The sequence below is a fragment of the Siniperca chuatsi genome, linkage group LG14 (assembly GCF_020085105.1).
Source record: "Siniperca chuatsi isolate FFG_IHB_CAS linkage group LG14, ASM2008510v1, whole genome shotgun sequence".
NCBI lineage: Eukaryota > Metazoa > Chordata > Actinopteri > Centrarchiformes > Sinipercidae > Siniperca > Siniperca chuatsi.
The window spans coordinates 13,945,654-13,961,983 of NC_058055.1; positions in this window are offsets into that span (position 1 = coordinate 13,945,654).

Below are 16,330 nucleotides of genomic sequence, written 5' to 3' on the forward strand. Positions count from 1 at the left end.
CTTCAGTGTGGTCACATTTCATTAATATGCATGTAGGCTTTCACAGGCTTTTTAATATTCACATTTTCATATTCATCTTTCAAAAACTAGAAATTGATTTTTTTTTCTATTTCACAACTTAATTTTTTGCTATTTCTAATTTAAAAACACAGAAAAATACACATTGTGCATGCTTAGACACACACACATCCACAATTATGTTGTTGGCAGATTAATTGAAATCATCATGAGGAAAATGGATTTGTGAGTGAGTGGGGACTGCAGGAAAGGTTATAATAGAATTGTAATGGACTCGCAGCATATACAGTATGTGTGTCTTTTTGTCCATTTACATGCATGTGTCAATGTATTTTATGAGGAATGCTTTGCATACAGTATACTGTTTATGTTTTGCAAACGCTACTCAATCCAAACTTCTAAGTAGGAGGTTGTTGAGGTGATAATCAGTTATTGCGGAAAATAATTATTTAAAAATCTTAAGAAAAGCAGGACCCAGCTGTTTTCAGGTATTATTACAGTGTTGGGTTTTAACCTTTCCAACTAAACAATACGCTACTGTACTGTAAATGACTGTAAATGTAAATGACAGCTTTTCATTTGGCTTTTTTTTCTACAAAGCGCTTCAAGTATATTAAGTTTTCTGTAGCAAGACAAACCATAGCTTGTGTCAGTTTAGAATTCTCTCTCTTCTTTTTGAGAAATAAAGTTTCATGACGCTGTCAAAATCCTAAAGGTCAACAATGGTCATTCTAATCAGTCTTTTCAGAGGCCACAATCAGCAGCCTCCTGAAGACTTTTCACTTCATGACCCGTCTTTGAAATTACACAGGCCTTTCCTATCCAGTGACTGTGTACATGTAATTTAAAATAAGTGGAGATCTAAACAGAACTTGAAGAAAGCCAAAAATAGCTATATAATTTACCTTAGATCAATAGTTTAATATCAATGACCCAGAAATGAAAGTTAGATTTGTCATATTTTAAAGAGAAATGCAATTTACATGCCATAATTTTAAATTCACAGTTAGGGACTGTACAAAAAATATTTGGGAGGGGGGGTCAGAAAAAGGGAAGGGTATTGTAATTTAATTGGGGGGGGGCTGAAGGTAGGGTAGTTTTGGGAGGGACTTTTTGGGAGAGTGGGGGAGGGTCTTTTCTTCTCGTCCTAAATTTATATTTTATTTCAGCCTTCCTTTGCAATATACTTAATTGTGACATAAATAGTTACATCAAAAAGACAACTTTCACAAAGATGCACTTTGTCATATGCAGAGGACAACAGTTCTGTCTCTTTCAGGGTTTTATTAATGCATGCACTGGTGGCGCACATTAGAAGTTCTATTAAGATATGAAGGTTTAACACTAGAACCACGGGTAAAATTAACCCGTGGCTGTTTTTTGATTATATGTTTTTTCATTATATTTGTTTCAATACAATATTCAAGTCCTCCAGTCTTTGATTTTTCCTAAAAGTGTATTATGTAGCACCCCTATTGTTAAAGATTGTTTAAAAAATGGGCATTTATACCTAAAAGTGCCAGCAGGTAAAATTTACCGCAACAGAGAATGCAGTCATTTTCGTCCTATTAAATTTGCGCGTTTAGATAAACGTTCTATATCCGGCTTTTGTCTACTACCTTGAGTGATAGAGCTGTGTCAAGTCATAAGAGAAAGAGTTATGAATGCACAACAGGCACTAGACCTGCTCTATACATTGAGTGAAGGAGAGGTTTCAGGACTGAGTGACGTGCCCTGGATTGAGTGACGGGTCATCATCTGACAGCAATCCAAAGCCTTCATGAAAAGTGAGGCAAAACTGTTATGCTAATATTATGACATGTAAACATTTATGAAATAGACTTAATCTGAAGTAGTTTTCGACCGCAGTGTAGGCCTTTAGTTTAGCAAAAGTGGTCATTATAGATTTTTTTCATTGGGTAAAAATCTACTTTGAATTTTGGAATTGATACGAATTGTTTCTTTTCAATAAATATTTTTGTATGCGTAATTGTTTGGATGCATGCCAGTCCGAAACAAACAAGCAGGAAGAACACCTTAGATTATTATTCTACATTTGTATTATAAAAAACACTGCAATAGTCAATCGCTTTTTTCTAAATTGTATGCTGCATTTAAATTCAGACTGTGTTTAGAATGTAACTACAACAGCGCAGAGTGGGTGGCATCAAAAGAGCCACTGTGCGTGGACGTGCCCTTCACAGGGGCAGAAGAGCGTGGGAGAAAATGCTTTCCTTGCTATCCTTGCTTATTTACAAAATGAAACATACATTATTAGTCAGTATTAAACTCTGTCTGCAGACTATCTGTTCTTCACAGCCCTTTGACATTGTAAATTATATAAAGATGTGTTCGTGGAAAACTGTGTTGTCTTACAGTGCCAGTTCTTTATTCTTGTTAATTCTGTATCTCAAAAGCCACCAAGATTTCAAATAATGTCAAGTGTGTGAAAGGAAAGAGGGAGAAGGCTGTATTGGAGAGGAGAGGTTGCTTGAACGAGTAGCATCCGCTTCTCCCTTTAAAAGTCTTCCAGGATCCTTTTGAGACGTTTGAGCCAATCAATAACCTGTCAGATAGAAAGCCTTTTCACTTTTTGGCCAGTTCACCTGCTGCTGTTCAACTCCACTCAATCCAGCTCCTCCTTGTTTTCAGCCTTTCTCTCAAATTCATTTTATTACCTTGACTCTATTGAGTGGACCTGCCTGCTCAAAGAAACATTGTCCCCTCTTACACTGCTCAGACTCTTAATAAAAGAAGGGTCACAGTGTCAGAGATGCTCAGCAAATTGGGTAGTGGAAAAACCACACATTACACAGTATGAACTTACTCCTGTAAAACCAAACCTCCACTCTGCCTGTCTCAAGTGTACCACTTCCTACTGACATATCCATACTTGATTCTGTGAACTGAAGACATTTTGTCGCTTTAAAATTGATTGTCTGAGCTCTGAAAGGACAGACAGTGTTTACAGTAAATCAAAGCTGTAAAGGTCCTTTTTTCCGGAAAATTGTGGTAATATCTGAAAATATGAGTTAATTTTAAGAATTTATGCTCTTCACATTTTTAGTAAATAATTTTCACAAATCTACTTATAACGCCAGAGTAAATGTCAAAACTAAATTGTCGTTTTAATTTGTGTGTAAAAAACATTTTCAGTTTATGAGTAAAACAAAAATAGTGTATAAGCAAAATATCTATGTAAATGTATCTACATTTTCAGTTTTTTTCTATGTTCAAATAAGTTTTGATTGCCACCTAGGTTCTAGTTTTGTAAGTTCAGCATTCAAAACGGGAGGAAATTACTTCAAAATATGTTAAATTAGTTTAAATAGACTAGAGTTAATATGTGAAAAAGCTAAGTGTGCACAGAACTTGAGGTGTAAATAGTAGGTATACCTCATGCGTTGCTATTCACCCTTTTCATAGCACCCTGCTAATATCCTGTTAAGATGAATTTGGCTTTTCAGAATTATGCGGTTATGCAATGGTTCAGAATGGTTTCCTAACTTCTACGTTTAGTCTAAACTACTATATGCTCTGTAAGAGTTAACAGTTAATGATGTGGCGAGTAAAAGCCACAAACATTGCTGTTGTTTGCAAATGTATCTAGTCAGGGGTGATAGACACAGTTGATCATTGTTGACAGCTGATTTTGATTTATTTAGTGTAAATTTAATTTCCTCTCAGTCCATCTCAAGTCATGTTGCAATCTGAACCAGCAAGGTAAAAGCCCCAGAGAGGTTTACCGTCGGGACCGGAAACACCCCTCACCTCAGATAATCATCAGTTGTCAATCATCCATCACTCGGAGCTGTCAGTACATGCTCATGGCATCACATCATTTAGATGATTGATGACCAGTTGGGTTAAAAAAAAATAGTAGTCTTACAATCTGTTTCTAACAAATACTGTGGATTTCCACATGCGCATTCATGCACACATGTACATACACACACATGAAAATCAACTACTGTAGTTACACATGTATCCTACTTTTACACACTCCTGTGACACAATTAGCCATTAATTAAACCTGTGTATCCATGGACTTCTTTTCATTTCCAAAGGAGGTGGAAGGATGAGAACAAATATAGTGTTCAGGGAAGAATAAGCAGCTGAGAAGGGTTTTGTCTGTAATCAACAAACTAGAAAATATTCTCCCAAGCAGAAAGACGGTCAACAAAGGCACTCTCCTTGAGCCCCACCCTCTCTTCATTTCATTAGAAGAACTCTCCGTCTAAAGACAACTCCCTCTCATCACATTACTGTCCTATGCTCAAGCTTTTTTTAAAATTCAATAATTCAGAAAAGTTACATGGTATGCTACATCACGTACAGTATAATGCATTGACAAAATCTGTCCACAGAAAGACAGAAAGATAGACATATAAACACCCACCAAAGTACTCAAAACAGCCTCTGTGGTAGTTCCCGCTACAGTAGGTGTCTCCAGGACCAAATTTTTCCATGATGACACTCACACACACGCACGCACACACACACACACACAGACTCACAAGGTGAAATTTTACCTAATGTCTTAGAGAGGACGAAAATGATTGAAAGTGGGATATAGTGAACCGCGACTTAAAACAAATGTGGGCCAGGGGTCTAAAGTGTGTGTGTGTCGGGGGGGGCAATGGTCCCTTCCCTACTTTCTAGCCCCCTACTTCTGGTGCCCTTGCTCGGACCACACCCATCTTAGAACTCTGCCTTCATTTTGATCTCAACTACACACAGCCACAGCTGACCCATCTATTTATTGTCCAAGATGAGCATTTGACTTTTTTCTTTTGTGAACATATCCGAGCTCATTTTAAGGTTCCTCTATGTTGGTGTTGTTTTCACTTCATTTATTTATATATATATATATACCAATATATATATACATATATATATATATATATATATATATATATACCATGAGACAATAGAAATTTGTTGCATATCTTTAATTCACTGGATTACCCAAAAACAGACATTAACATCAAGTTATTTGATCTACAAATGGTTTCTCGATTTAATTTACATAACATTTTCTGTATACATGTAAATGCAATACATATCAATATCACAATATTAATTTACTTATACAATGATAGAAGATTTTAGCCATATTACTCAACCCTAGTCAAAAATATTCAAATAAGACACACGGCATTACAACAATGAACACCAAAAAGGCAATATCCATTGTTGACTCATTTGAGAAAAGTGTTTGCCATCATTGTTAAAAAATGTAATGGCTCTGTCCATTAAATCTGCTGACATCCAATTAACTGATCAAGTCGCTTGGAATAATAAATCATTATTTTAATCATTGCAATTATTGTAGTTCAAACTGACTGAATGACTAAATTATTGAGCCATTGTTGTAGATTGACATCAGTGTAGGCTAATAGGTTACACAGATATTTGTAACCTAACCAGTGCATCTGTGGGGTAGCCAGTTTTTCCTCACCCATTTATTTGACACTGTGAATGCCAAGCACAGTCGATGGGCCAAAGCCAACCTTGATGCTGTTGTTTTTTGGGAGGCTGCCATTGGGCACAATGCAGCTTGGTAGCAAGGTTATGCTAATACTACTTACGTATTGATACTTTAGATTTATGTGTTGTAATTTCTATAACGTATTCACTTATCATACACTAATGGCCGCACTTTCCACATGACATACATTTATGAAAACTTGTCAATACGCTCTGCATAAAAACATATATTACACAAACACACACGCACGTATCCCTATAAAGGATGAGTGTTAGGCCAGGCACGCTCCTTTATCGACCCACGCAAAATGCCTGAAAGCACATTGACTGTGGTAGCCCTGTGGGACTGCAGAGTCAATATAAACCAACAGGAGCGATGATTGATTGATCCCCTGCTACCCTACTCTCCTCTCCTCTGCCTCATCATGCCCTCCTTCCATGCCCCACCTTCCGTCTCCTTGCAGTCCCTGTGGGCTTGTTCAGGCCTAGTATCCTCAGTGCAAATGTTTCCAAATTAGATCAAGATCCAGTAGACATGGATTGCAGTTCACACCTGGCATTACAGTGCATCTCAGATCACGTCCACACTAAGCCAGCTACTCTTTGGAAATGATAAAAGACAACAATGTATTGACACTAACTTTCTCTGTGATAGCTTGTTATACATGTCAGTGTAGCCGATCACACAATACAGGTTTTTTTGACTTTGCAATCATAAAACAGTGATTGTTGTCTCAGTGCAACAGCGAAGTTGTATAACAGAAAATAAATACAGTATGTATGTAATATATATAATCTATCTATATATAAAATGTAAAGGACAAAAACTAACTTGTTAGTTGATGTATATTTAAACATATGTGTGATCACGTGATGAGTGATCACAGAGAGCAGGGTGGCACAGAGCGGAGGTTTAACCATCTGAGACAGCTGAGCTAAGTAACAGGGCAGTGTCTGTCCCACTCCTTACATGTTGGCTGCATACTGAATGAGCAGGAAGAGATTTGGCAGATCTCCTATTGTTTTGGCATTTCAGTGTGGATGGAGATGTTTACAAAAACAAGCTGAAAATGCTTGCGCGGACAAATGTTTCCATGCAAAACAGATTTAACTTTTAGATTTTACTTACCTGTTGAAATTTAATTTTAACTGCACAAGTTGCTAAGCAGAAGAAAACATACACATTTGTGTCTGACCATACTATAATAGAAAACGATTGCAGTGGCTATTTGGTACCTTTCCTCTGATATAGTACCAACTTCAAAAATGTGACACAATCTATACACTATATATTTATAAACTCTTGCTGAATATCTTTATATTGTTGTGTTTTGATGATAATGGCTGACAGTTAGCTAGTTGAATTCAACGAAGAGACAGCTGTCGATTCAGTGATAATCTGTTTATTGCTTACAAGCACGGGGGGCACTTACAGTACTAATAAATGAGTTATGTAGCCAAGCTCAGTAACCATTATCTGACAAGTTATAGGGCCAAAGATCTAACCTTGACCAGGATCAAAGACTTCTATTAGAAATTACACAAAAACACTACTGATACAGATGGATTAGTACACATAGATGTCAATATAGTTACTGTCTCTCTCAGATAGGCTATACATTAATATTTACATGTTTTCATTTAACACTCTGGGGGATACAAGCCCGGTCTGACTTGTTCCAGGCCAGTGATGGGCTTTATAGCTGCGTTGTTACCTTGGATACTGTGTAGCCTCGTATTAAATATGAAATATAAAATAACGCATACAAATATGAAAATAACACAAATTTGTACACCTTACAACTATCAAATAAAGGTAAAATTACTGCCAAAATTATTATATGTATTTCATGATTTTGCTATTAGACACAGTAACCATTTAAAGCTCAAATTATGTATTCAATGTAACATGCAAGAGTCACATGTTTGGCATATTCTACGCATTCTGCAAAGTTCACTAGGCAGTCTTTCAGTGCGGTCAGGGATGCTCACACTACATGTCCCTGATCACTGATTGGGTGGTCCAATCTCAGTGCATCCACAATACCAATATGTGATGTAAGAAAATTATCTTTGGGGGAGAAAATGAGGCGTACATGTTTGACTGGAAGTGAGGGAGGAATCGTGGTTGACGGTGAACTCCCATCTGGACCCTGTATCAGGGTACATATTTTAATGAGCCAAACACATAAAGAGAGACAGGAAGCGAGGTCAGCTTTAAACACAGTGATTAGCAGTTCAAAGAGAACAACCGGGGTTTCATCTACCTCTCCTCCTCTTGGCTGTCCCTCCCCTGACACCCAGTTCCTCTCATCTTCAAACGACCCGGGTGGAGGGTGGAGGGTGAGGGATGGCCTCTCCTGGGTCAACCTACAGGGAGCATTGATGGCAGGAGGATGGCAGGCTGGAGGGCAGCTTTGTTGCCTGCTTGCCCTCTCCCCTTGCTGGGCAGTGATTATATCAAGGCCCTGGTGTGAGGCCTTCTGCTGGGGCAGCAGTGGGTTTCTATCCCTGGTGAGCTTGAATGTGTCCCTGATAAGAAATGTTACAAAGCACCTGTTATTTGTTTTCTGAATTCATTGCGAGTTCCCTCACAGGACTCTTTTTTCCCATCATGGGTCAAATACATCACTCACAGATGTCCAATACCTGCCCAGAATCTCAAATTGTTATTGTTAACCTGCTGGATAGCAAACATAAGATCAGGTTGGATTTCGATGCTCTTCACTGATATACTTCACATAGCCCTTGGACTTCAAGAACAAAAGGCATTCTGTAAAGGTGACAGGAATCAAAAAAGGTAATCTCAAGCCAAAGGGCTTGTGTGAAAGCCCTTCGATTGATATTCTTTGGTTGTACACACGCATACACACCAGATCTGATTAAGGAATTCTCAGTTTCAACCTCATTTTTATAGAGATAGAACCTTGGAAATTATGAAAAGTACCCTAAAGCTTAGAAAAGTGTACTCTGAGTACAAGACTTCAGGATTGAAACAGAGGAGCAGGAGAGAAAATCTGGGTCAAGTCTAAATGAGCTGTCTCTCTACAGCTATTATTGAAGTACCTATGAGCAATCCCCAGTTTTTCTAGTGGAGCTGCTCAGTGACAAACAGCAGAATGCGGTTGCCCTTGGCAACTCCCTGGTGGGAATCTATATAACTGTATGAATGTGACACAGTATGGTGCTGAAAAATTGCATGCATGGTCAGCCAAACCCCCTGCAGAAATAAAGATTAAAAAAGTTAAATGCTAAGAATTTTTTATTTTTTTACATGTAAACATTTTATAGATTGTAACTCCCTCCTGCAGAGCACAAGTGAGTGATTGCTGTGCCCCAGGTGCTGTTCCTGTTGGCTTGACAGAAAGAAAGGGGAATGCATTCAGGGAGAGTTATTCTTATGTAATTACTCTGAAATCACGAAAAAAAAGTAGTCTTTTTGTCTTTATGTGTAAACTTTTGGGGAGATTCTAACTCCCTCCTGCAGAGTAGTAGTGAGTGATTGCTGTGCCCCAGGTCCTGTTCCTGATGGGCTGACAGAAAGAGGGGAGAAATGCATTCAGAGAGAGTCATCATTTATCCCTGTGTAATTACTCTGAAATCACGGTGGTGAAATATCTGTACTCAGGCTGACGGAAGAGAAAAGCCCCTGAAGGACTGTCTGAAACATACGCTGCCTAGGAAATGAAGAGACGGAGGAGAGAGTCTAATCGGAGAAAGAAAAGTGAAATGAAGAGATGAGAGGGGATAAAAGTCGATACAAGGTCAAGCAGTTTTAAAAGAGATGTTTTAATGAGCAGTCAGATACAATGATTAATCAGCAGACAGTGATGAAGAGTGGAATGTAGAAGTAAAGAGAAAAAGTGAATGTATTTGCATACATTGTGTGAGCTAAACTGTAGTTAAATAGTTATTTTAAACTGCATGAAAATGAGTAAAACTTTCTGCGTCTGATTTGTGCAATTTCGAGTATCATAGATTGTCAATCACAGAACAATGAACTAAATTAAATCTAAATGTATTGTCTGTAATCATCAAAACTTTTTGCATTTATATAGTGCTCTGTTTGGCTAGCGTCGAGTAGGAACATCTGCTGCCCAAAGTGTGTATGTTTCTGAATGTGTGCAATTGGGCACAATGACATACTTATTACTTTAGTTCGTACTAAAATGTTGTTGAAATTCCTCCCTGAATTAGCTACTCTTTCATCTTCTAAACATCCGCATTGAAAATTCTCTCTTTTCATTTTTTCCTGCAGTAATTCTCTCAAACAGGAGTCTTCTCACCCTCCTCTCCTGCCAAATGAGAAGTTTAGTTAACACATCCAGCACTAATCTCAGGACCATTATGAGCATTGCAAGGATGAAAGAATAGTAAGGGAGCAGATGAAAAGCAGGGAGGGCTTTCACTTCTTCTGCGCTGTGCTGTCCGCTGATGAGGGGGTTTTGAGGATGTTTGAGTAGGTCATTAAGGAGAAAATAAATCCTGAATTCTCTTCTCTTCTGTTCTGCTCTCTTCTCTTTTTTCCTCTTCTCTTCCACTTGCACTTGAAGACAGCAGTTTGTGAGCAACATCTCTCAGCACACACTTCTTTCTAATGCAACATGTATCTTTAACACACACACACACACACACTCACTCTTATAAGCTCTACATGCACTCAAGTGTGTGTGACTATGACAGGAAATGAATATTTAAGCATTAAGCCGCAGGTGTAGGAGCTGCAGCCATTACTTGAGTCTTCTTGAGTGCATCATTTATTTACCAGTTTGAGGCTTCAAAGTGTGTTTAAATATCATCATTTTCTCTCTCTGTTCTCTTTAATCAGGCACATCATCTCCTCTACCCCCCTTCCTCATCTTTAGTCTCCATCTGCTTTGCACACAGGTGCTGGAAGCTCTAAATGCAGTCTGTTTCTCCCTTGTCAGTGGTTGAGGATCAGAGTTTGCTAGTTTTCTTAAATCGTCAATTCGAGTCCAATGCTTACTCCCAGGAGGGGGAGAAGTTGTCAGAAGTGGGCCAGTCTTTGAGAAACATGTATACAAAGTGGGAGGGGATGTGTGTGTGTGAGTGTGTGTGAGCAAAAGTCCTGATAGAGTTTTGTTGCCTGGACAGGATGTGTAACTATGGCTCCCAGTGATTAGGCTTTGATGTTACCTTGAGTGATGAGAGAGGAGGAGGAGGGTTGGTGGAGAGGAAAGGTGATGTTGCTGACACAGTAGTTTGAGACAACTTTCTTCTCCATACTTTTTTTTAAAAAGTCTTTGCCACTTTTCTATCTGCACTCCTAAAACTCGGCACAAAAAACAACCGCTTCACTTAAAAGATTGGGAAGAGTATAAACTGAAAATGGGGGTGGCGGGGTGGCAGCCGAAGGGAAGGGGATTTGAAAAGAAGCATGAAACGGGTAATGTCAATTTTTATTCTAATGCATGAAGGAGGCAGTTGGAGGTCACTGCGGAATTCACAAGTGTGGGTTAACGCCTATAAGACAAACACATCCCTGCACCATAATCAACTCAAACCGTTGCCACATACAGTAAGCTCTGCTATGTGACACAAGCAGCCAGAGAAGGCAGAGGAGAAATACGCACACTGAGAGACATACACTGATCATCTTGCACATGCACACAAAACACATTAACCAGTATATGAGAATGGATGGTACTATTTATTGATCAAAACACCTCTTTCCTTCACTCTATAAATAACTGTGGAATCAGAGAGTCTACACAAGTGTTTCGAATGTGTGTATTTTTTAGTCAGAGCATTTTGGTCCATTTGTGTTCAAATAGTTTGTGTCTGTCCCTGGTAACAGAGGCAGCTAGTTACTTGATTTCATCTTAGTGAGTGATGGTATGAATGGCCAGTATAGCCTGGCACACGCACTTGTTCTTCCTCCTCTGCTGGAGGAGGAATAATGTACTCTGCTAGCACAAAGCATATAGAGAGTCTAAACAGAAATTACCTCAGTGAATCCTGTTAGCGATAAGTATAATTAGTTATCCACAGTAGTCATTTTTTTGCAGCTTTGAACACGTGTGCTTGTATCACAACATTAATCTTCTGTCTTCAAAGGACGCTATTACCTGAGAGCACTGGGACAGATGAAGAGCTAATTCCAAAATTAGATTTCTGTCTTTAGAGAAAATTGACTCCCTCTATTATGATGACATGATTGCATTCATGAAAACAAAGGCACATGGTTTTATGATTCATATATAGACTGTTCCAAGGGATGAAATGTTTGTTTTAAAAACTGATGAATTTTGACATCTTAATTTTGTCTAAACTAATGCATTAATTGAAGTCTTCAGTAAGAGGTGAAAGGTGTGGATCCTCGTGTCCTTTCATTATAGCTCCTTTTTTTATTCTCATTCCATCTTCATTACCTCTTGACACGCACATTGTGTATTTAATAAGCCAGGTTATTCAACCCTGATGTTTGTTCCATCAGTGCAAATGAAACCTTGGCTTCTATAACTTTGCTTTTACAGTTACTGTATCCTGCAGGGGCAATTTAAAGTAGCATCACTCCTCCTGCAATGCTTAAAGAAGAAAGACAAACTCCCTTTTACCACGGTCCCCTGCACACACAACAACTAAACAAATAATGATGTGCGTCTCACACAAATTAAATTTCTTTTATTATACAAATATTCACCTGAAATGGTCACATAGCGACAGCTTCTTCTTAGCGAAGAGAGGAGTGATTTGATGAGCCTTATGAACCTTTGAGTAGCAGTATTGATGTCATCTATATTCATGCTGGCTTATTTCAGATACATTCACTGGATCAGGAAATGTCATTGTATTTCATTAGCATTTATACATGAGTGAACTATGAGTGTACCTTAGCCACAAATAAGACGCAGCTTTTCGCTTACAAGGAGCTACAGTGCCCCCAAGTGGTTTTTAGATGAATTTTTTCATGCTCCTGTTTGGTTGAAACACTACAGAACAATCAATCCAAGTTTGTGTGTCTCATTTTAACTTTGAGTAATCCCTATGGGACCAAGGCCAGGCCACTTTTGTCTTTCCAACCTGGTTTCAACTGATCAGATTGCCTAACTGTTGCTGATCATCCAGCACTTTCAGGTCACCAGAGCACAAGTGTTAGTCTGAATGTCAGAATTAAGAAATGGGGACTACTTACAGTTAGAGTAAAATTTAATGGGGTATATCTGAAGCGATGTTGCTTTTTCAAAGATGTATATCCACGAACCAAAGCTTTACACATGCTAAAAAGTTCAGGTCAGGGGAAGCTCCATCTTACGAGTCGTTAAGTTCCCATAGTGAAAAAATTATTACAACCATGGACATGGTGACGGGTTGCGGTATGTTCTTTATTTAAAATGGTACTAATAAAACTGTGCCAGTTGTCTATCAACTTAGTACTCCAAATGACATGGCCTCTGATATGAAATTCAGGGGAGTTATTATACTTATAAGGATGTGCATCTATATATCCTGATTAGTTGTACATCCATGAGCACATGCAGTACATTCCTTGACTTTCCATCGTCACTACTCGTTTGTTTCAAGCATACTCTGGTCTCTACTGTATTTACAAATGGTTTCTGAAGTAAAAACTTCATCAAGAAAGTGTTTACCACCATAGCTTTGTCAATAGCAATTGATTGGTTCCAGGATACTTAGACTTCTAACTACATTATAATAGGATAAGAATACATTTTCTGCTGTAAGGATGAATGTGTATGTGTTACAGAGAGAAAAGGGGCTCTGGGACTTTAAAACTGAAATGCTACCGTTAATGGAAAGATATTTATCTCCAATTATCGTTGGCAAAGGGTCATCTTTATGTTAATTAATCACAACATATCACTCCAGCTTCATCTGTGGTGACACTTTAATTTCAGCAGTTATTATCAATACCACAGTGTAGACTTCACTGAGTCAAGTAATGGCTCTGTAATGACCCTCACTAACTGCAGCTCACATGTCTGGCATTTATTAAAGGAACTGAACGTTGTCGAAGTCCAGAATGCATATTATCTGTTCCTGTCAGGAGAGACACATGCTCCTCTCAAATCTAATGTGTTTAACATGCCACCATACATACTGTAGCGATCAGGTGCAATATTTTAGAGGTATGCATTTGGATCTTTCATCTTCTCCAGACTGTTTTTCAAAATGCTGTTGTCACATAAGTAGGTAAGTGAAAGAAATAGCTCAGAGATAATGAGGGGTGAATGAAAGTGAGCTAAAATGAAAGGAGAACATATCTGAGGAAAAGGAAAAGAGGTGTGGGAATAATATACGGTTTCAGCAGGTATTATTTCAGTTTTATGATCTATCCATCTATCAATCTGATTATGTATCTGTATTTTAATTTGTTTATCTTTCTACTTGTCTATTCTTAAATAAAGTTTTATGTGAATAAATACTGAACATTCAAACTCAGTGGTCGACAAGCCACTAACTCCCATACATGTGTCTTGAGTGGACTTCTTTGAGTTATGTACAATAGGCCTTTTTCACAGCAGACATTTTGACTTGTCATAGCAGGAAAAGCACAGGTGTGACTGCTCTGCTCTATTCAAGTGTCCCAGTAAGCTGTGACAGTGTGAACAATACCAGGACCCTGAAACCGAAGCAGCTAAATGGAATTCACCAATCATTCATTTTATTATTTATACCTGAGCTTTTCCTACTGTGACATGTCAAAATGTGTGCTGTCAAAAATGCCCAAGTATGTTGGTATAATGTCAACATTGTCAACTGCCTCAAATTAGCAAGCTGTAATTCTGTCCCACAGTGCAGCTTCCAGATAATTATAGCAAATATGGACTTTTTAAAATAAAACAAAACTATTTTTTTTGTCTTTATAACACGTTTTGAAGAACAGTAAAATGATTTAGTCAATATCATATCACATCACTAGCGATTGCTCGCATAATTGACCCACTTGAAAAGAAGAATGTTCACACTAATTTCATTTTATACCAATCTCTGATTACCACAGGCCTTGTTAATGACAACCAGATAGCCCACTTAACAGTACATATATGCCTAATGTCGATGCAAAATGGGATTTCCTAATTAAATCAAGTCCATATCTCTTATGGTCACACTGGTAGGAAAAAAAAACATAAAATCGCAGTCAGTTCCAGAAGTGTTATGACTGCAGCCTAAGATTTCAATGGCCATGGCCAAGAAGACAAGCACTCCACTGTCCTACAAACAGGGCCAGTCAGAAAAACTGGAATGTCTAGTGTTACTAACACCATATGCAAATACTTAGGTCAAGACTCGTAGAAAAGGTTTCAGTCGTAGTCATCTGGACACTGTTTTCAGAATCAAGACGTTCCGGCTCCCATCCGGAAGTCATTCTCAAACGAGAAAAATTGAGAATGACTTCCGGATGGGAGCCGAAACGTCTTGATTCTGAAAACAGTGTCCAGATGACTACGACTGAAACCTTTTCTACGATAGAACACTCCTGGACGAATGAGGGACTACACCGTCTTAGGTCAAGACTGTTTTATGGATGTTTATGACAGATGTTTTGATTTAGTTGATAGTGTCAACTTTAGTGCAGAGTCAGCACTTCCCTGGAGATCTCTGTCATGGCATTTTGATATTAAACAAGGGGACATGCTGTGTACACTGTCATGGCCGGCGTCATTGTCAGACACAAATGGATTTGGCTTGCATTGCAGTGAGATTACATTACAGGAAACTGTCACATTTGATTGATTTGACCATGGCTGTCAAAGTCAACCCCATATGTTATGACACTGTCATCAATAATTCCCTTGACCTTGAGTACAACAGTTATAAAAATATAGTTAAGTGTTTTTACACTGTCAAATGCTCTTATGGCAGTGTTATGAGTTGTCACAATGATTGCAATAGCTCAAGATTCAGGACACAGCAGACAGGTTGAAGGTAATTTCAGTGGTCAGGCTTACATTTGGCAACAAGCAGGTGAGAATGATCAGGCAAACAATCCACAGAAGACTTGCCATGTAGACAGGACATGAATAATTTCCTTACTGTAATCTCAAATAACAAACTAGTTAACATCATTCAGACACATTTAAAGTTTTATAAAGATACTGTATAATGGTTAACTGCACTGTCCAATGCTCTCATGAGTGTCACAAGTAGTTTCTTTTAAGTTATGTAGTGCATTTCTATTTAAACTGAAAATAAAACAAGATACCAAATCATATACATAAGCATATAGAAGACATGATTGTAAGCTTTGGAAAAATACGGAGCCCCCCTAAAGGTCACGGCCAGCATTTTTTGAGGACTACTTTTGCATTCCCTCACAATATGTTTTGCGTTCTCTCGCAATACTTTTCTTCTTCCATTCCTTCTGAGCCCTGTGTCTATTTCTACTCAGCTGCTCTCAGCGCAACACAACAGTATATCAGCTCATTGAACTTTACTTTGAACTAGGCATTAAGTATGCTGATATAGTACTACTGCTCATGCATGGTTATGTAATTAGTGAAAGTAAAATTAAATGAATTCTAAGATCAAGAGGTCTCTCCAGAAGAAACCAGTACAGCAATCTGCAGCATGCTGTCGGTTTCATTCGTGAACAGTTACTGTACTCTGTACTGTACTGTACTCCAGAGGGGTTTCACTGAGGAAAAGGAGATGTCTCCAGAGGCGGAATTACAGATGTGCAGTTGAATCTACCTCATAAAGCTAATGTGCTGTATTGGTATGAGTCAAAAAAGCAACAACCAGAGGGCGACTGAAATGCTGCAAACAGAGTCTGTGGTTCTGTCACAGAAAGAGCAGACAACATTGAACCACTTGCAGAGATACATCAGGAATGTAG